The sequence below is a fragment of the Schistocerca serialis genome, chromosome 4, assembly GCF_023864345.2.
Source record: "Schistocerca serialis cubense isolate TAMUIC-IGC-003099 chromosome 4, iqSchSeri2.2, whole genome shotgun sequence".
Classification (NCBI taxonomy): Eukaryota; Metazoa; Arthropoda; class Insecta; order Orthoptera; family Acrididae; genus Schistocerca; species Schistocerca serialis.
Window position 1 is genome coordinate 577655646 of NC_064641.1, and position 22694 is coordinate 577678339.

Genomic DNA, 22694 nt, shown 5'->3' on the forward strand with positions numbered 1-22694 from the left:
GACCAGTTTAAACTGTAAGGAGACGAATACATTGTTCATATGATTAAACATTTTAAGAAACCTGCTTTCATATAGTGCAAATGATATTTTAAGCAACTGCATTCTATACATAATTGGTTGAAACATGAATGGCTGTTCTGACTTGTTATATTTTTATACGTTATGATTTAGTCCAGTGAAGTAGAGTGACGGGTGTATTGTGTATTTTATAACTTCTGTCATCTGTTTATAATCTCTTACTGCAGCAACTAGTAATGTACCGAAAAAAATGTTCAAACGCGTGTGAAATCTTAAGACTTAACTGCTAAGGTTATCAGTCCCTAAGCTTACACACTACTTAACCTAAATTATCCTAAGGACAAACACACACACCCATGCCCGAGGTAGGACTCGAACCTCCGCCGGGACCAGCCGCACAGTCCATGACTGCAGCGCCCCAGACCGCTCGGCTAATCCCGCGCGGCAGTAATGTACCGGTATGTTCTTTTACTTCTATTGTAGAGTATGAAGATGACTATTTGATAGCCGAAAAAAGCTGTGCGATCAAAGGCAATTAAATAAATTGTGTGTACCATGATGTACAGATGGACGTTTTATGCTAAATTCTATTCAGATTTTAAATTCAAAGGTCTGCAATACCTTATATTAATATAGTCAGAGAAATTATGTTATCATAACAATAACCAGCACCTATGTCAACGCCCCTTGCCATAATTAGGCAACTTAGATATCCCGCACACATGGTTGCTCTTTGGTATACTGCCTTCGCAAGAAAATGAATTAGAAAATACTACCCAGTATGTGTGCCGAAGTGAACTGAACGGCGAGTGACGTGCCTGGGTTGCCGTCACACCACGTCCTGATCACCTGGTGGGGTCTGTCGACAGCAAAATGGGGCAGTACTATCGCATTTAATGCGGTCAGATCACGGAATTGACACAACCACCTTATCAATCAATGACGCAATACAATGAAACACCTACAGCCGTCCTTTCGATGCTATTTATTGTGTATCAACCAGTTTCGGCGACTCACTACACCATCCTCAGGCCTTAACTGACCCCTAGGGGATGAACACCCATCGTATACACGATCCCATCAGTGGCCAACATCTATGAATAGACTTACGTAGAATGTAGCACCTGTGAAGTTGCGTCTGCTACTGTTAACTACCAGTGTACTGTGACTCTTCAGAGAGAACTGCCACCGCTAGCCCCAAATTCTGTGGGCACTGTTAAGGGAAGAGGGTCACCATCACTATTTTAGACTGCAATAGTGGATAGAAGTGCCACGGCCTTCTGTTGTGTCATTTCATACGTCATCGTCTCTCACTTGCAAAAGATACAGGATCGCGATTTCCGTTTGTTGCGTAAAGCACTCTGTAGGTCATCTGCACTTCGAGCAAGATCAAGGTCCGCCTCGTCAGTCCAGAGCTGCAGAGGCGGTTCTTTCACGTAGCGCAAGAAGCACATGGAACCGGCTCTGCGATGTCGGGGGCTCCATAGCCGCACAGTCCGGTCTTTCGAGGAAAAAGTTTTCGCTGATATACTGTAGGACAAAACGACTCGGATTGATAAGTAAAACAGGCTAACAACCACAATAGTCCAAAAGTCTATTCACTATTCGTTTTAATTAAGGGTAGTGACCATGTGGCTCAATTCGTGCTTTTTCTGCATTTACTGTTTTACGTTGTTTTAACTAAGTTTGAGTTCAGCCGCAGCATATCTTTACAATATTTTTTCTACTGGGTTTCAACGCGTTTCTATGAGGTTTTCAAGAATGCTTTAACGTTTAACATAGTGAGATACGCCAATGTTCTCGTCTTCTCCCGCCGAATGATGCAGTGTTCGGTTGACATCCAACACTGTTGGATTTAGTACTGGTGTTTCGCGATGTTTTGCCTGTAGCATAGGCCAGTAGAGTTTGTCGCGATATTTTATTCTTACCAGAAAAATAAACTTTATAACGAAACTCATATCACTTTCTAACGTGAGCTGATATAATTTATAATTTGTCTTAAGACAGTCCATACAGATCAGCGACGGGCAACGGCCAATAGCTGTTAGTTCAGTACGCTGATAATTAGAGCGCTGGTGAAACCGTGAAAATCACATGGAGACTGGCCGGTGGAGACTACTCGGAACGAAGTGGGTTGGAATCGACGCAGCATTCACCATCACGCTCCCACACTCTTTAACGCATCAACCACCTCGGCGTATTAACCATTTTCTTATTAAAATTGTACGCAAAGCAAACACGGCTAAAGTCAACTACGATGGGCAGTTTTAACGTTTTAGCTACTGTTTATTTTGCGGGGAGGCTGTAGGTTCGAAAAAACCAAGGCGGATATCTTATGTTATTGCTTAAATTAGTGAAATAACATTTTACTAAGCTTTACCTTCACATTTTTTCTTTAAATAAAAAGAGCACGTAGCGAGACTTTAAACTGGCCCAGCCGAATTGTGTCAGAATGGATTGAGGATCATTCCAAGGCTATGGTGATAATTTTGTGCCTTTACCTGCCCCCAAGGTCCCGCTAGCTTGAACTAAGTCATACTGAGAACGTCTGGGACGCCATTCAACAAGATGAGCATGTCTTAAATATAATCACTAATGTCCGTGATTAGTAAACGGACATTGAATGCTTGTGTCTCAGACTGTTCCTCAATGCATCTGTCGTCACGATGCGTTACTGACGTTATTAAAACTTAAGTTTGTATTACATATTGTCAGGTAGGAGTATCTAATCGAGTTACTCGTGTTCAGCATTTCCGTATTAAAAAAAAAAAACAAAAAAAAAAAACAAAAAAAAAAAACAGCTTACTCGCATGCAAGGCTATCTCCTAAGTGATGTCACACCATGTAATAGGTGCAGTGCTCCAATAATTAAATATTCTGCCCCTTGTTTTTAACTACCTAGGGAAATTAGGTACACATAAAACGCGAGTGACGATGAGGATCTGAAATCATATCGTTATCATCTTATGATGTTCTGCCCATTGGCAGGTTCCTGACACAGATGCCGTCTGCATATCATCCTGTTCCAGGCAAACTGCTTCGTAGTTTGGAGTCTTCCTCTTTTTCCTTCACTCAGCATTTTCATTCTCCTCCTTCAAATTTTCTGCTGTCTTTCCATCATACCTTAGGTAGCTGTTGATAGGATTCTTTTTCCTTTAAATATACCTCACATCTAATATGTTTCCTTTTCTTGACCAGGTTTACGAGAGTTTGTAACATTTATAGCGAAATGGGCTGGTGCAAAAAGTAATCTTGTGAGTTATGGCTTAAAACCTACTACTGTGTAGCATTTTATATCGTTCTCATGAGCTAAGGCGTGGCTGTTAGCTGATCATTTCATGGCCTTATCTGGTAAGGTTGGTTCTCCTGTCATGTCATATAATTTTGCGTACTCATTACTGGAAAATAGACCTGTATATTCCTCCAACAGTTTCACAGAGCCAGATGATCAACGGAACCACAACCGTGCATCTGGCCATCCAGAATTACATTTCCTTGATTTCTGTAAATCGCTAGAGGCAAATGCCGACACGGTGTAGATGTTACGGCTTCCGCCGGTTGTCTTTAAAAGAACGAACGTGGCGATAGGAGTGGTAGAAATTCAAATGGCTGCCAGACTTACGATTCCCGATTAACAGGTACATTTGACCTTACGTTCTAATCTTCTGCTGTCTTGACGTGACCAGAATCGGAACTCATCTCTTCTGGCAGGGGTTTCTGATTGTTAATTATAGGGATATAGGTAGCAACACGCTAATTCAACGGATAAGAAATGGGACAGATAAGTTAAAATATTGCTTGTAGTTCCATGGTAATGTGAGGTTGTTAAGTTAAAATATAGGATACTACACACGTAGGAATAGCACAAAGCTGATACAGAGAATGTCTTGCTGCAGGACTAGACAAAGGGAACAATCCGGAATACAAACGAGCGTTCTGTTGACTCGTCCAACACTTGATCAGGGAGAGGTAGAGCATGTATAAACTAAGAGAAAAAGAGCATTGATTATTATCCACACAAAAGAATAAACTGAATCCCACGATGGTGCAGTGAAAAGTACTATCGAGCAAACATGAATAGTTTCTTCGCGCCTACCGATCGATATGCAAATCGGCGCGTTTGTGATGGATCACGATCGAAATAATCGCAGTTGCATTACCTTTAATGTGAAACAGTTGGAACCATAGTTATAAGGTCCATGGTCCATGGCTGCTACCGAGAACAGCAGGCAAGCACAAAGACATACAGATCGCGGCAACTTCATTGCTTCTGTACTCCATGGATCTGCTCCAACTAAGCACTGTGAGCAACTGCGAACAAGAGGGCCTCTCCCGCCAGTTTTGTTGGCGACAGAATCGTAAATCAGTAAGCGTCCGCCGGCAGCAACAAAAGCTCATAGCCAACCGAAGCGGACTGACGGCTGAGTTTGGTTCCAGCACGCAAGGCGTGCTTCATGGTTCCGAAGTTGGGCTCTCTGGAGTGGCGGGAATTCGTCGAAAGTGGAGGGACAGACTGGTGTCCCTCTGCCACGAAGAAGCCGTGGTCTTAAATTCAAAATAGAGGATCGAACAACGTTTCGGGTGTTCACCATATTGCAAATTATTAGGAATATTTCAATCAAATCTTGGAAAATTACTCAGCTCACACGAGGCCACAGTCCTCTGGTTAGGCAAGGTCACGGTGACATCTGACTGCCGTGGAAAATTTGTTTGTAAAGTCTTTAACTGACGATTGCTTTCACCGGGTATCTGAATAGTAAAATTTTGGAAATTTTTGCTAAGTTCCTATGGGACCAAACTGCTAAGGTCATCGGTCCGTAGGCGTTTACACTACTTAATCTAACGTACACTCACTTACGCTAAGGACAACACACACACCCATGCCTGAGGGAGGACTCGAACCTCCGACGAGGGTAGCCGCGCGAACCGTAGCAAGGCGCAACAGACCACACGGTTACCCCGCGAGGCTTCTGAATAGTAATCGGATCGATCGTTGTGATTTACAAAATGATTCGTGCATTTGCGTATAGTCTGAATCTCCTGTCATAAAAATAAAATGAATTTTGTTACGCTACTCTCCTTGTCAGAAAGTCTGGACGGGGCGGCAGTCGTTCCTACTCCACACCTTTTGGTAGGCTAAATAAAAGTCTCTGTTAGAGCAGTTCTTTCGAAAGGGCATGGCCAATTTCCTTCCCCATCTTTGAAACAGTCCGAGCTTTTGTCGCTCCTCTAAGGAACTCGTTGTTCACGGGACGATCTTCTGCGAGTGGGAATCAAGTTGTACAAGACGCAAGTTGAGGTATCAGACTTCGGCGTCGTGTGCCTGACACAGTACTTGTCTGCCTGCAACTCTAATACGAACTGTTAGGTTGTTACAACAAGCCACACTCTTACGTTCGCATTTAAGCATATGTGTTGCAAGTTCTTTGTTTTCTTACCCTTTTCAGTACTTCGTTGTTTCCCACTTGATCGACCCATTTGATTTTATGCATTCTCCTCCAAGTTCAAGAAATGGTTCAAATGGCTCTGAGCACTATGGGACTTAACTTCTGAGGTCATCAGTCCCCTAGAACTTAGAACTACTCGAACCTAACTAACCTAAGGACATCACACACATCCATGCCCGAGGCAGGATTCTAACCTGCGACCGTAGCGGTCGTGCGGTTCCAGACTGTAGCGCCTAGAACCGCTCGACGACCCCGGCCGGCCTCCTCCAAGTCCAAGTTTGCTTTGCCACTGCAGTTCTTAATTTTATATCTTTTTCAGTCATCCAGTCGTCAATTGCTCCACGAAAATCTGAACTATCCACACTGCTTAATTTGACCTCTTGTTGCTTTCACTTTCATAGCTGCTTCGTCACTTTCTTTCATCACCTAAGTTACCCATGTGTTAATTTTCATTCTATACTCTTGCAATCCCCCTCGGTACCACGTCATCAGAAAATCTGATGCAGTTGATCTTTCAGCCTCATATTCTTACTAATTGATTATTTACTTCTAGTGTTTTTATTAACAAGTCTTCGACATATATTGTAGACAGAGTTAGTGAAAGACAACGCTGTCTCATTCATCTTTAGATTTCAAACCGGACTGTCATGCAACTTCTTAGCTTTGTACTAGCGTCCTGCGTTGAATGTAGCTCTTTAATTAGGCCGGTATTACACTATCAAATTTCTTTTACAAAGAAATCAAATTTTATAAGGGGTAATACAGTGTGGTAAAATATTTCGTCATAATTCCCGCAGAGGGTTGGAATGTATTAACAGAGCAACCGCATAACACCAACTGAAAAATTACTGTTCTTATTAGTGTTGCTTCCGTAGGTCAGTCAGTGAATGAGCAGTTCATTTTCCAGTACGAATACGAAATTTAATTAATGTCCCACCTTCTGCTAATGTTAACATATAATAGTAAAATCCGAATGCAATGTAATATATACAGTTCACCATTCAAAATCCTTTAACATGAGAAATAACTCGTGACCTGATGCGTTTCAGTTAAAAAAAAAAAAAACAGATTAGGATTATATCCGAATTTTTGCCAAGTAATTTTTGACGCTATACGCCGATTCAAAAATAGGCACAATTTTTACATTCTTGGAAATTACGTGTAGTTTAGTCTTATAGAAGACCTTTTGGCCTTGTCCTTGCTTCTGTGTCTTGCGTGTACATATGAATTTTTGTGTTTCCTGGTTGCAACTTTCAGTCGGTGTGCTTGTAACTCTTTCTTCTTTATGTGCACATCCTTAACTACAGGTATCACATGTTCCATTACATTTAACGCAAAAGTCAGTCCCTATTCACTTTCAGGTACCACTGTTGCATCATCAGTGAGTCGCACTGTGCTTATTTTCCGTCCTTGACAAACAACAACAGTTCTTTAGTTCCCTTTTTAGTCAACAAATAAACATCAGTGGTGACAATGAATTTAACTTATGTCTTTCGCGGTTTTGACTTCTTATATAAATCTGTCAGTGCAGACTATTTTAATTTCGTTTTAAGAAAGAAAGTTGGTTTCAGTCTCCCTGCCTAAAATAAGAAAAACATGTTATTTCATTCCAGATTATAAAACGCATTTCCATATTTTTAGCGCTACCGCAAGCTCAGAAATACGAGGCGCTACATTTGATCAAATAAATTTGCCGAAAGGTAACATTTGAAAAAAAATCCCTATTACACTACATCAAATATATTTGACAAACCAACTTAGTTAACAAAATTTGATAGTGTAATACGGTACACGGACCGTGCAGTCGAAGGCTGAGTGTTGAGCGTCCGGTGTTTCTGACGTCACAGCGTGGAGAAAGAACGTTGGGGAGTGTTTCCGAACGTGTAGGGTAACATATTAGAAGTTCTGCACGTGCGTTTGGACGAACACATATTAGAACGCCATCTACGCACCATGATGCCATCTGTTTTCAATAGAGAGTCGCGAGACGCTATTTTGGCTTTCAGTTGAAACCCATACGTAGATACGCCGTTCCTAAGCACCAAAAAATTGCGGATCTCTCCAAAACCCGTCATTAATTGTACGATTCGTGGTAATAAAGTGACTGTAAACGTCATACTGCCGATTAAAGATTTATTTGTAACTTGCCTACTATGGTATTATGCTGTTTCAAGGCAATAAAATATTGAAGATCCTTCATAAATGCAATGTTACCGCTACAATTTACTATAATTAAATGTTAGTTAATAATACATCCACGATTATAGCTTTCAGGAGATGGAAAGAGCCAAAATATGGTTGTAAAACTTTCGTGGTTGGCGTAGCGTAATGAATAGACACACAATAGTGGTGTTAAATTTGATGTTTAGCTGTGTTACATATGATGTGTAACTGATTCTCTTCTCACTATGTCGATACGTTTCCTTACCAACCTCTGCCGTTCCTGTTTGATACTTCCATATTAGTATAATAGAAGAATATCCTATAATAACCAATGCATATGATCTCGCTCTTTCTGAGGAGTGAGTTTTCGAGTGTCTTTAACTGTAAGACAGCTTGCACTACTTGGAGTACGATATTTTGCACGTTCTTGTTTTAAGTTTTGTATTTCACATACCGTAAAGACTGTGCTGCTGAACAGGAACACTGATCAAGTAAGAGTGACCTTAGGACTTTACTAAAAAGTGAGAATGAGTAAATGTTTTGCCGAGCGGAATTAGCCGAACGGTCAGAGGCGCTGCAAAATGGCTCTGAGCACTATGAGACTTAACATCTACGGTCATCAGTGCCCTGGAACTTAGAACTACTTAAACCTAACTAACCTAAGGAAAGCACACAACACCCAGTCATCACGAGGCAGAGAAAATCCCTGGCCCCTCCGGGAATCGAACCCGGCCGCGGGAGGCGAGAACGCTACCGCACGACCAAAAGCTGCGGACTTAGGCGCTGCACTCATGGACTGCGTGGCTGGCCCCGGCGGAAGTTCGAGTCCTCCCTCGGGCATGGGTGTGTGTGTTTGTCCTTAGGATAATTTAGGTTAAGTAGTGTGTAAGCTTAGGGACTAATGACCTTAGCAGTTAATCCCATAAGATTTCACACACATTTGAAAATTTTGGTTAAATGTTTTAATTTTACATGGAGAACTATTGAAAATTTGTATTGCGATATATGTAATAAAACTTTAATAAGCTAACGTCGCCATTGACAGGCCATGGTTCTTCCCTTTTTGCCTTATACGACGTCTACGTATAACGAAGCTTTTATTTATGTGTACTACATATACCACCGTGACTAGCATAAGGACGAGGGAGGAAATGTTCATTTTAATAGAGCCAACATAGGCTTTTTACGTCCGTCCACTTCTTAAACAGTGTGATTTGCTAAACATATACAGCCGAACACCGCCACTGGAGCTCGCTGCGATGGCGTAAACAACGTTGAGAACAAGTACCGCATGTACAAGTTGCATCGTTCCTCAGCGTTCAACAGAACGCTGAACTCGGCATGCTCAACGTAGATGTTCGAATGCATACTCCGTGTGCCGGTGGCTTTAGTCTCCTCTTGTAGTGAATACGATTCTAATTGCCAACCACTTTGCCAGATTATTTAGTGCCGCAACAGCACCTAATAACAGGAATCGAAGTAAGACTACGAACGACTATCGTAATGGACCAGTCACCATCACATGAGACTCGGAAGACTCAGAGTTTTCCACGGCTTCCTTAAGCCGTCGGCACACGGACCTTGAATCCGAACGTTGAGCGTTGAGCGCGCCGAGTTGATGACGTCATAGCGTGGAACAGCACGTTCAGGAGTCTTTCCGAACGTGCAGAGCAATATCTGGCATGTCAGATATTCTGAGCGTGCTTCTGAGCGTTGACCAATGAGATGGCACGACGCCACCTACGTCACACGCACGCCTTTTCCCTTCAGTACAGAGTTGTGAGGCGCCATGTTGGCACTCATTTCAAGCCTATATGTGTATATGCTCTTTCTGAGCACGAGCACATTGAGAATCACTGGAAAACCCATTGTTGACTGTGTGATTCGTTCCAATTAAATAATGAGAAACATCATATTCGAGGCAAAAGATTCATTGTAACTTGCGTATTATGAGAGTAGGCTATTTAAAGGCAGCTAAGCACTGAATATGCACCCAAAACGTATTGTTCTTGGTAAAATTTATTATTATTAAATTTCAATTAGTAACGTATGTACGATTAAGGTTTTCAGCACTCGGTAACATAATACTATGATTAGAAACATACGGCGTATTGTTGGTGTAGCGTAATGACTATCGTCACTGTCCTGTATTGAGTTGTGTTTTGGGGTGGTAGTTCGCGTTTTGCCACTTCCTACTTTTTTTTCCTAACATTCGCGGTTTTATTAGGTTCCGATACCTTATTATTAGTTTAATATAAGTATATAATATAATATTTGTGGTTATGTAAATATAAGTTCACTTTTTATCGAGGGGTAAGTTTGTTCGGTTGGCTTAATCTACCGAACAGCTTGCGCTACTTGTATAAAGATATTTTGCTCCTTTTTCTTTTATGCTTCGTAACTCATATGTTGTAAAGATTCTGCTATTGGGTAGGAAGAGTGATCGAGTAAGACTGACCTTGGAGTTTTACTAAAATGTGGGAAAGATGAAATAATGTTTATCTTATGGGGAGAAGTATTCCAAATTTGTACCGCACTGTTTGTAATGGAACTTTTATAAGCCAGTGTCCTTATTGAGTGGACATGGTACTTTCCTTTTCGTGGGCGATGAAGGAAATGTGCATTTCAATAGGGCTAACGTGGGCATTTTAGCGCGCCCGTTGAGTAAAACAATGTGATTTACGAACTAGAAACATCCCTCAGCTGTCGCTGGAGTGCGTTGCAATCGCGTATACCACATTGGGGCCCAAGTACCGTATGCACAAGTCACATCGTTCCTGAGCGTTCAGCAGGACGTTGAACTTGGCACGCTCAACGTTAACGTACGACAGCACGGTCCGTGTGCCGACGGGTTTAGACGCTGTCGAAGGCGTGAAACGATATTTTTGGGTGACAGTCGCACACGCAGTTCGCCCGTGCGCCGGAACATTAGGCCTTCCTTGGCACTCGCGGCAGTATTTGCAGTGCTCGCCCGAGCAGTAGTAAACAGGCCGTGGCGGCCCGGCGCCGCGAGGTTCCGATAGCGAGAGGTCGTGGGGTCGCCCCGCAGCCAACAAACACGCCTGCCGTGATAACCTGCCGCCGCTATCGCCGCGCCGTCACCAGCGGGAACTGCATATAACCCCCTGCCGCGCCGCGCTCGCAGGTGCGTCACGAATATTAAACACTGCTGGTCGGACCAATGCCGCACAACGGAAGCAAACAGCCGTTCCGTCTTGTGACATGGCTGTTTGTTGGTCGGACTCTGGCGTTATTGTCTGTTGCAAGAGATGGTACTGGCACACGTAATGCGCGTCCGGCGGAAAGAGAGTCATGTAGTTATGCATGTGCCGGGGTAACAAATGAATAACTGATCAATTGCCCTTGCAGGCCTTAAGCTGTCGGCACATGGACCGTGCATTCGGGTGTTGAGCATCGAGCGTGTCATGTTTCTGACGTCATAACGCGGAACAAGCACGTAGGAAAGCATTTCCAACTTTGCAGGCCAATACAGGGTGTTACAAAAAGGTACGGCCAAACTTTCAGGAAACATTCCTCACACACAAATAAAGAAAAGATGTTATGTGGACATGGGTCCGGAAACGCTTAATTTCCATGTTAGAGCTCATTTTAGTTTCGTCAGTATGTACCGTACTTCCTCGATTCACCGCCAGTTGGCCCAATTGAAGGAAGGTGATGTTGACTTCGGTGCTTCTGTTGACATGCGATTCATTGCTCTACAGTACTAGCATCAAGCACATCACTACGTAGCATCAACCGGTTAGTGTTCATCACGAACGTGGTTTTGCAGCCAGTTCAATGTTTACAAACGCGGAGTTGGCAGATGCCCATTTGATGTATGGATTAACACGGGGCAATAGCCGTGGCGCGGTACGTTCGTATCGAGACAGATTTCCAGAACGAAAGTGTCCCGACAGGAAGACGTTCGAAGCAATTGATCGGCGTCTTAGGGAGCACGGAAAATTCCAGCCTATGACTCGCGACTGGGAAGACCTAGAACGACGAGGACACCTGCAATGGACGAGGCAGTTCTCAGTGCAGTTGACGATAACCCTAATGTCAGCGTCAGAAAAGTTGCTGAGGTACAAGGTAACGTTGACCACGTCACTGTATGGAGAGTGCTACGGGAGAACCAGTTGTTTCCGTACCATGTACAGCGTGTGCAGCTGATTGGCCTCCACGGGTACACTTCTGCGAATGGTTCATCCAACAATGTGTCAATCCTCATTTCAGTGCAAATGTTCTCTTTACGGATGAGGCTTCATTCCAACGTGATCAAATTGTAAATTTTCACAATCAACATGTGTGGTCTGACGAGAATCCGCACGCGATTGTGCAATCACGTCATCAACACAGATTTTCTGTGAACGTTTGGGCAGGCATTGTTGGTGATGTCTTGATTGGGCCCCATGTTCTTCCACCTACGCTCAATGGAGCACGTTATCATGATTTCATACGGGATACTCTACCCGTGCTGCTAGAACATGCGCCTTTACAAGTACGCCACAACATGTGGTTCATGTACGATGGAGCTACTGCACATTTCAGTCGAAGTGTTCGTACGCTTCTCAACAACAGATTCGGTGACCTATGGATTGGTAGAGGCGGACCGATTCCATGGCCTCCACGCTCTCCTGAACTCAACCCTCTTGACTTTCATTTATGGGGCATTTGAAAGCTCTTGTCTACGCAACCCCGGTGCCAAATGTAGAGACTCTTCGTGCTCGTATTGTGGACGGCTGTGATACAATACACCTTTCTCCAGGGCTGCATCAGCGCATCAGGGATTCCATGTGACGGAGGGTGGATGCATGTATCCTCGCTAACGGAGGCCATTTTGAACATTTCCTGTAACAAAGTGTTTGAAGTCACGCTGGTACGTTCTGTTGCTGTGTGTTTCCATTCCATGATTAATGTGATTTAGAGAGAAGTAATAAAATGAGCTCTAACATGGAAAGTAAGCGTTTCCGGACACATGTCCACATAACATATTTTCTTTATTTGTGTGTGAGGAATGTTTCCTGAAAGTTTGGCCGCACCTTTTTGTAACACCCCGTATATAGCATGTCACATATGCTGAGAGTGTGTTTGAACGTAGACGAATAAAATAGAAGAATGCCACCTACGTCATATACAGGCCATCTCTCTTCAGTACAGAGTCGTAAGACGCATTATTAGCTTTCAGTAGGACCTCATAAGAATATACACTGAGAGTCATGGAATACCTCCTAATATAGTGCGCACCTCTTTCTACCCGGCATAATGCAGCAACTAGACGTGGCACGCATTCAACAAGTCGTTGAAAGTCCTCTGCAAAAATATTGAGCCTGGCTGCCTCTATAGCCGTCCACAACTGCAAAAGAGTTGCCGGTGCCACATTTTGTGCACTATCTGCCCTCTCGATGATCCCATAATGTTTAGGTGGGATTCATGTCTGGTGATCTGCGTGGCCAAATCACTTCCTTGAATCGTCCAGAGTGTTGTTCAAATCAATCGCGAACAATTGTGACCCAGTGATACAGTTAGCTGTCATCCATAAAAATTCCATCGTAGAATGGCTCCAAATTGTCTCCAAGTAGCCGGAAATAGCCATTTCGAGTCAATGATCGGTACAGATGGACCAGAGAACCCAGTCCTTTCCATGTAAACATTAGCCCACACCATTGTACAGCCACCACCAGGTTGTACAGTGCCCTAGTAACAACTTGGGTCCATAGCTTCGTGGGGTCTACGCCACACTCGAAGCCTACAATCAGCTTACCAGCTCAAATTGTGTCTCATCTGGCAAGACCACAGTTGTCCAGTAGCCTAGAGTCCAGTCGATATGGTCACATGGGCCAGGAGAGGCACAGCAAGCGATGTCATGCAGTTAGAAAAGGCACTAGCGTCGGTCATCCACTGCAATAGCCCATTAACGCCAAATTTAATCGCACTGTCCTAAGGGATACGTGCCTCGTACGTTCCACATTGATCCCTGTGGTCGTTTCACGCAGTGTTGCTTGTCTATTAGCACTGAAAGCTCTACGCAAACGCCACTGCTCTCAGTCGTTCAGAGAAGGCTGCCGGCCACTGCTTGCTCCGTGGCCCGTGGTGAAAGGAAGTGCCCGAGGTTTGGTATTCTCGATACACACTTGATCCGGTGGATGTCTGAATAATGAATTGCTGAATGATTTCAGCATATTCATGGAATATCCCATGGGCCTAGCTCCAAGTACCATTGCACGTTCAAAGTATATTCATTCCCGTTGTGCGGCCATAATTGCAGCGGACATATTTTCATATGAGTCACCTGAGTACAAATGATAGGTCTGCCAATGGACTGGCCTTTTATAACTTGTGTGTGCGATACTACCTCCATCTGTATATGTGCATATCGCTATCCCGTGACTTTCGTCACCTCATTGTAAGTAACTGACAACATCATACTTACAACTTGAAAACATCTCAGCCACTGTTTATAGGATCGTGTTTTACATTAGAACTTTCTTAACACTACTCAATTAAAAAAAACTAAAAATATCTCCACAATGAAACATCTCGGTGAAGTTTCGTCTAATCACGTCAGAGAACGGGATATGGAATGCCGGGGAGGTATAGTTTCTCTGTAAACATGAAGGGGAGCTACAGTTGCGGTGAGGAACTCAACTATCCCAGAAGAACACTACAACTGCAGTATAGCATGAATCATCCATTCCACATCTAGCAGTATAGAACAATGTTCAGAGATTTCCGTAGAGTCTGTCCATATGCGTCAGTATTGTTAGTAACTCATACTTGGATTCCAGCTAACGCACTTAGTGGAAAATAAACGCCCTCGCGCTTACTTGTGCACTGCGTCGCTAGTGGTTCATAAGACGAGAAGCGGAAGAGTCGGTATAAGTTTGTGAATCACCTTGTACCTGCTTCTTGTGACGTAATGTAGTAGAGAAAGTGGGGTCTTGTATACTCGCTGCTCAGTTTTCAGATCTACGAAGGAGGACAATGCATGAACGCAACCGAGGACCTGCCTTCCCGCATACGACCCCCTCCTCCCATCCACCCCAACCTATTGCATCCCCATAACACAGTTTATACCTTAATACAGCTCTACTGTACTTAGATGTGTTGCAAACATGTTATATTAGTACTTAAACCTCGTCATTTAAAACTGAACTTTAATTTTCTACCATTGAAACTAATTATTTGCTATTTTTTCATCCCCTGCAACGCGTAAACTATAAGTCCAGAGATAAAATGAATAGGAACTTTTTTGTAGGAAATTTAATGTAGTTTAATTTTATACTAGGAAACATTTTCGCTAGAAGTCGCGGTATTAAAATTATCAAAGAGAAGTTGGAATAAAAATGGAATTGCTCCTGCTATAGAGTCCCCAGGAGTCAGGGAGGAAAGACCAGCACTCTACTCAATGCCGACCCTGGGCATCGTGCGCTGTGCCGTCATCCTCTCGAGAATCCTGAAGGTCCACAACACGAAGATAGTATCCTGGACGAGATGAGATGATGGCGAGTTCCCGCACCTTGAAGCCGAGCTTCAATAGGCCGCTCGCAGACTATGGGGACATAGTCGCCCTCCAATTTAGCGTGGTCGACGTGAATTAGACATCCATGACTAAGGGACGCAGATCAAGTTAAACTGATGTCGAGTTAAAAGTGATGTTTCAACTCCCCAACTCCAACCTAAAATTTACACACCACCGGTCAGGAAATTTAGTAAGTGGTTTATGGCCTTCCCTCCTAGTACTGTACAAAATTTGCGACTGCACGAATTTTTCTCTTATTCGATCTTTTTGGTCTTGATCGACTAGGCTCCATATCGTAGCTGGAATGAAATCCTATTCGTTCAGCTCCGGTTGTATACTACTCTTACAGCTCCACGAGCCTGCAGTGCTGCCAGTTATCACTGAATAAGGGCTGTGTCCGTGATGTTTCGGTTCATCCGAGTGGGTTCTGTAATGTGCGCTTTCGTTATAACCTTTTCTACCGTTCCTTTCTGTTAAAACCCTGGCACTGGATGCCAAGTGTAATGGGTCTACTCTGTTGTTACTGGTTTTGATTTTTTAAATGCTGGTTTTCTACATTCTTACTTTCGCAATGTATTTTCATAATTGTTCGTTTGGTGTATTCTGACTAAATAGGGAAAAATGCGCACAATAATCTTGATCTCTGAAATTCTCGCATCATTATCTTGAAAAGGTGTTCTTGTGTCTGTTTTTCTTTAAATACGTTTTCCTTTACACGTACATCTAATCTGATCTTGAAGATGATGTTGAGCTCCACTTGAGTGCATAGATATTTTCTGAAGATGAATCGTAGGCAGGTGATTAAATGAAGTGACAGACCTAAATTATCACTTTCCCCAATTTGTTTTTGGCCTCCACCCGCTATGAGACAACATTACCATTGGTTGCACCACATTATTTCACCATTTCCAGCAGTTTGTTGAAATTAGGCTTGTTCGGTAACTTTTTTATTCCATAGTCACGCCGATGCTATGCCCTCAGTATTCTGTTTTAAAAATTGCTAACTTTCTCAGCCTTTCCTCAGCACTCCCTTATCTTTCGTCACGATTCATTCTTTTGTACGCCACTCCGAACATTCAAGGCCATTCTGCTTCTGTGATGTTGTGACGCTAGCTTAGCGTTCCATCTACTACTTTCAAGTCCTTGCTTCGCAGGCTATGCTTTGCACCGGTTGCACCACATGGCCTAATGTTATTTGCCGACGAGAACAATATTATGACAAAGAATTTCCGATTCTAATCGGTTCTTTTTCTCATCAGACTACTACCTATAACTGAGACTGAGTTCGGGATGAATCTATTTTCCTTTTTACCCAAACAAAGTTTTAATTAGTTTTAAATTAATAAAATGTAAGGTGACATCGAAGGTTTCTGAAGATATGGTTACCTTACAGTCCCTAATCTAAAATAACCTTTCGCGTCATTCATTGCTTTTTAGACATAAAAGTTAAGCAATAACGTTGATCGCTTAAAACAAGCCTTGCACTGAAAACATTTATATGTTGAGTTTTCGTTTTTAATTTTCTCTGTGTTTTTCCACATGCGTCTACGTTGCTAAGGTATTCCAGTTCTTCTCAGGGATTCTACGACGTTAGCTTACTTTCTGCTATCAAGTAAGTTGGGGTTGGGTTGTTTGGGGAAAGAGACCGAACAGCGAGATCATCGGTCTCATCAGATTAGGGAAGGACGGGGAAGGAAGTCGGCCGTGCCCTTTGAAAGGAACCATCCCAGCATTTGCCTGGATCGATTTAGGGAAATCACGGAAAACCTAAATCAGGATGGCCGGACGCGGGATTGAAGCGTCGTCCTCCCGAATGCGAGTCCAGTGTGCTAACCACTGCGCCACCTCGCTCGGTATATCACATAAGTCCTTAGAAGCACTAAATGCGCATTTTCTCTTTGATCCTAGTAAGTGCCAGATCATGGTTGCTTCCTGGAAAGGCTTAAATTATCTGAAGCTTGCATATTGCCACGACTGACCATGTTTGCAGTGACAATTTTTCATCGCCAATCCGGCTCGTATTTACAGTCTTTTAGTGTCCGCTCGCTACAAAATATGTTTCCTTTTTTTCTTTATAGATGCAGGCAAATTTTAAAGAATGGAGCACGTTTTCGTTATCTTTAGCACGCCATATTATTGATGACATTCACTGGATAGGAGCTTAATGTTGTGAGTATATTTTCGACATTCCTTTATTAATTTGAATACACACAAAATGTGATGATGCTGTTCTTTGCTTTTTACCATGTGGTTGCACCTGATGATGATGTGGCTTTAGGTCGCGAAACCGGTTATGTTTTAATAAACAACTATTTTACCAGCTGTTAACAGAGTTCTTCCTAGCATCGTTCATCTCAACAGCTGAGATTGACCGGAATGCAAAATAGTTTTCAAGCTTTGCCAGAACCGCATACGTGGAAAGCTCGAACAGATCCACGGAGGAAACGGGATCAGTAATTAAGACATTGGACTCGCTTTCTGCAGGACAGATGTTCAAATCCCCGGCTAATTAGCAGTAACGTAAGGAAAATACTGGCATGGTTCTACGAAAAATGTCACGGACAATTTCCTTCCCCGCTCTACCCCCCCCCCCCCCCTCCCGTCTGAATTCGTCTTATGACTCTAATGACCATTACGGCAACAAGACGGTCAACTCTAAGCTCTTTTCCTTCTGTTTCAGGGTGGAGCCGTTGCACACCCCATGGACGGCTGATTTGCTTCCGCAGTCGGAGAAATTGTTTCATTTTTCTTGGTGAGTCTCCTGTTTGACATATTTTGAGACACTAAACAAAGATTTTCCAATGTATACAAGTGTACAGTGTGACTCAAATTATAGGGACGGTGTTTCTAGCCTCTCTGGTGATATGAACCTACCGTTTTAAATGAATGTTTCATGTGAAACGAGGTCGTGGAATGAGGAGTGAGTATAAGGCAGCTGTTGTAAATATTTTATGTGACATAACGAACATCTTCCTGCTGAATCGGAAGGTGTGGAGTGTTCTTAGTGAAGCAGATTACTGTTCATGACTGGTTGCAGACGTGCTTGTAACGTACGGTGTAGAGTCGAGACAGACGAGTGTGTATACAGAGAAAAGTTTCACAGCAGCTGCCATACTATTTGGGAGAAATTTCTCCCTGTGCATAGAGATATATAAGAAAATGGGTCTCGTGCGCCGCACGCGGTCGACTGAGGTATTCGTACAGTAGAATTTAAGTGAACTCTGCAAAGTATTTTGTGTACAGAAAACTGATGAAGAAATAACTAAACCCCTGTCACATACTTGCGTAGAATGATTTAGAATCCTGTGTTTACTGCTCTCACTGGATGTCCGATGCTGAGACTGGAGTTCTCGGACTCGTGTCTGTGCGCTTAAAGTATTATTAAAATATGTAGGCTACGTAAATAAAAAGCTTGATATTCATTTTTGTTTGTTAATTGCGGGTCTCCAAGTAGTCAGTTGACGACCCTTTTCCATATGGGTTTTTTTGAGGCCAAACGAATGTTTCTTCACGATCAGCTTCTACTGAAAATCGCAACTAGCAGAAAATTTTCCTTGCGGTTTACTGTTCCTTGCTGTAGCTCTCAGAGAGACTACCCAGCACGTTTAGATGTACGAAGTTCCTTCTGTGTAGATTACCGAAGAACTGACTCTCTCTGACACACCGCGTTACCACTTCGTTTTTCCTACGTAATACAAATATTTCCTCTTCTTACGTCTTGTCCACATACAGGCTGATTCCTTGACTATGTTACCGACTTTCAGGAATAAAGGAGAAGGGTAAAGATATCAATTTGATGTAAGGGACCCTGCTCCGGAAACGAACAACTCGAAAGTTATAAGCGAAAATTTTTCTCGTACCTCTGATAGTGGAATAGGCTATATCCACCGTAACTGTTGTTGCCAAAACTGTAGGTTAGGCAAGTTTCAGAGATGGTAGTATGGACCAAAAGAAGATAAAAAAGATCTAGGAAACAAAGGTCCTAAAATGCATACCTCAGGAGCTATGAGCACCTGTTCTCTTTGCTACTGTGAAACATATTTCGTCCACCGGACAAGTGCTTACGGCTCTTAGGGTATGCATTTTAGAGAATATATTTACTGGAATTTGTTTTCATGTTTTGCTCCACACTGAAACCTCTGAAAATTGCCAACCTTACGATCTTACTAATAACAATACTGGCACATGTACTCCACTGTTAGGGGTATCAGAAGAATTTTTTTCGACTCTGTCGTTTGCGGATCAAACTCCTTTACCTGACTTTGATACACTTTCCCTTTTCCGTCATCCATGAAACATTACCACGGAATCCCACTGCACAGGATTCCATTTGTCTTCCGGGTATAAGCGTCTGCAGTGCATATGTAGCTATTCAGGAACATGAATAATGTAGTAAATCGAAAGAGGATAGAATACCACTCCAATACGTCACTGCGTATACACTGCATACAGATATCGTAGACGAAACGAAATGACTGTTCACGTAAAGAGAATGTGTGTGATGTTACACTGAAGACCCAAAGAAACTGGTTGTTGTTGTTGTGGTCTTCAGTCCAGACAGTGGTTTGATGCAGCTCTCCATGCTACTCTATCCTGTGCAAGCTTCTTCATCTCCCAGTACCTACTGCAACCTACATCCTTCTGAATCTGCTTAGTGTATTCATCTCTTGGTCTCCCTCTACTACTTTTACCCTCCACGCTGTCCTCCAATACTAAATTGGTGATCCCTTGATGCCTCAGAACATGTCCTACCAATCGATCCCTTCTTCTAGTCAAGTTGTGCGACAAGCTCCTCTTCTCCCCAATTCTATTCAATACCTCCTCATTAGTTATGTGACCTACCCATCTAATCTTCAGCATTCTTCTGTAGCACCACGTTTCGAAAGCTTCTATTCTCTTCTTGTCTGAACTGTTTATCGTCCATGTTTCACTTCTATACATGGCTACACTCCATACAAATACTTTCAGAAACGTCTCTTCTTCAGAAAGGCATTCCTTGCCATTGCCAGTCTACATTTTATATCCTCTCTACTTCGAACATCATCAGTTATTTTTCTCCCCAAGTAGCAAAACTCATTTACTACTTTAAGCATCTCATTTCCTAATAATTCCCTCAGCATCACCCGATTTAATTCGACAACATTCCATTATTCTCGTTTTGCTTTTGTTGATGTTCATCTTATATCCTCCTTTCAAGACACTGTGCATTCCGTACAACCGCTCTTCCAGGTCGTTTGATGTCTCTGACAGAATTACAGTGTCATCGGCAAACTTCAATGTTTTTATTTCTTATCCATGAAGAATTTTTCTTTTGTTTCCATTACTGCTTGCTCATATGCAGATTGAGCGACATCGGGGGTAGGCTACAACCCTGTCTCACTCCCTTCCCAACCACTGCTTCCCTTTCATACACCTCATCTCTTATAACTGACATCTGGTTTCTTTACAAATTGTAAACAGCCATTCGCTCCCTGTATTTTACCCCTGACACCATAGGAATTTTAAAGAGGGTATTCAAGTCAACATTGTCAAAAGCTTTCTCTGAGTCTACAAATGATACAAACGTAGGTTTGCCTTTCCTTAATCTTTCTTCTAAGATAAGTCGTAAGGTCAGTATTGCCTCACGTGTTCCAACATTTCTACGGAATCCAAATTGATCTTCCCCGAGATCTGCTTCTACCTGTTTTTCCATTCGTCTGTAAAGGATTCGTGTTAGTATTTTTCAGCCGTGACTTATTAAACTGACAGTTTGGTAATTTTCACATCTGTCAGCACCTGCTTTCTTTGGGATCGGAATTACTATATTCTTCTTGAAGTCTGAGGGTATTTAGTCTGTTCATACATCTTGCTCACCAGATGGTAGAGTTTTGTCAGTGCTGGCTCTCCCAAGGCTATCAGTAGTTCTGATGGTATGATGTCTACTCCTGGGGCCTTGTTTCTACTTAGAACTTTCAGTGCTCTGTCTCCCATTTCATCTTCATCTACGTCCTCTTCCATTTCCATTATATCGTCCTTAAGTACATCGCCCATATATAGGGCCTCTATATACTCCTTCCACCTTTCTGCTTTTCCTTCTTTGCTTAGAACTGTGTTTCCGTCTGCACTCTTGATATTCATGCAAGTGGTTCTCTTTTCACCAAAGGTCTCTTTAATTTTCCTGTAGGCAGTATCTATCTTACCCCTAGTGATATATGCCCTTACATCCTCACATTTGTCCTCTAGCCATCAATGCCTAGCCATTTTGCACTTCCTTTCGATCTCCTTTTTGAGACGTTTGTATTCCTTTTTGCCTGCTTCATTTACTGCACTTTTATATTTTCTCCTTTCATCAATTAAATTCAATATATCTTCTGTTACCCAAGGATTTCTAGTAGCCCTCGTCTTTTTACCTACTTGATCTTCTGCTGCCTTCACTATTCCATCTCTCAAATTTACCCATTCTTCTTCTACTGTATTTCTTTCCCCCTTTCTTATCAGACGTTCCCTGATGCTCTCTGTGAAATTCTCTACAACCTCTGGTTTAGTAAGTTTATCCAGGTTCCATCTCCTTATATCCCCACCTTTTTGCAGTTTCCCCAGTTTTTATCTACAGTTCATAACCAATAGATTGTGGTCAGAGTCCACATCTGTCGCTGGAATTGCTTACAGTTTAAAACCTGGTCCCTAAATCTCTGTCTTACCATTATATAATCTATCTGAAACCTTCCAGTGTCTCCAGGCCTCTTCCATGTATACAACCTTCTTTCATGATTCTTGAACCAAGTGTCAGCTATGATTAAGTTACGCATTGTGCAAAATTCTACCAGGCAGCTTCCTCTTTCATTCTTTACCCCTCCAGTCCACATTCACCTACTACTTTTCCTTCTCTTCCTTTTCCTACTATCGAATTCCAGTCACTCATGACCATTAAATTTTCGCCTCCCTTCACTATCTGAATAATTTCTTTTATCTCATCATGCATTCCATCAATCTCTTCATCATCTGCGGAGCTATTTGGCATATAAAGTTGTACTGCTGTGGTGGGCGAGGACTTCGTCTCTATCATTGATACAATAATGCGTTCACTATGCTGTTTGTAGTAGCTCACCCACGCTCCTATTTTTTATTCATTATTAAACCTACTCCTGCATTACCCCAATCTGACTTTGTATTTATTACCCTGTATTCACCTGACAGACGTCTTATTCCTCCTGATAAATATGTCCTCCTGAGTAGTTCCTGTCCGGAGATCGGAATGGGGGACTATTTTACTTCCGAAATATTTTATCCAAGTAAATCTGCATGCCCTCGGGAAAAAATTGCTGCTGTAGTTTCCCCTTGCTTCAGCCGTTCCCAGTACCAGCACAGCAAGGTCGTTTTGGTTAATTTTACAAGGCCAGATCAGTCAGTCATCTAGACTGTTGCCCCTGCATTTACTGAAAAGGCTACTGCCCCTCTTCAGGAACCACACGTTTGTCTTGCCTCTCAACAGATACTGGCCTTTCAACAGAAACTGGTATACCTGCCTAATATCTTGTACGGCCCCCGCGAACACGAAGAAGTGCCGC

At 42.7% G+C, this 22694-nt stretch overlaps 1 protein-coding gene across 3 annotated transcripts in view; it reads left to right on the plus strand.

Moving 5' to 3' along the window:
* The window catches only part of LOC126475318 (diuretic hormone receptor-like), a 602994-nt gene that overhangs the window by 217315 nt on the left and 362985 nt on the right, over positions 1-22694 (plus strand). For all 3 annotated transcript variants that reach the window (XR_007586700.1, XM_050103101.1, XM_050103100.1), the window contains exon 2: positions 17828-17899. The gene's annotated coding sequence lies outside the window, so the exon portion shown is untranslated. The remainder of the gene's footprint in view (positions 1-17827; positions 17900-22694) is intronic.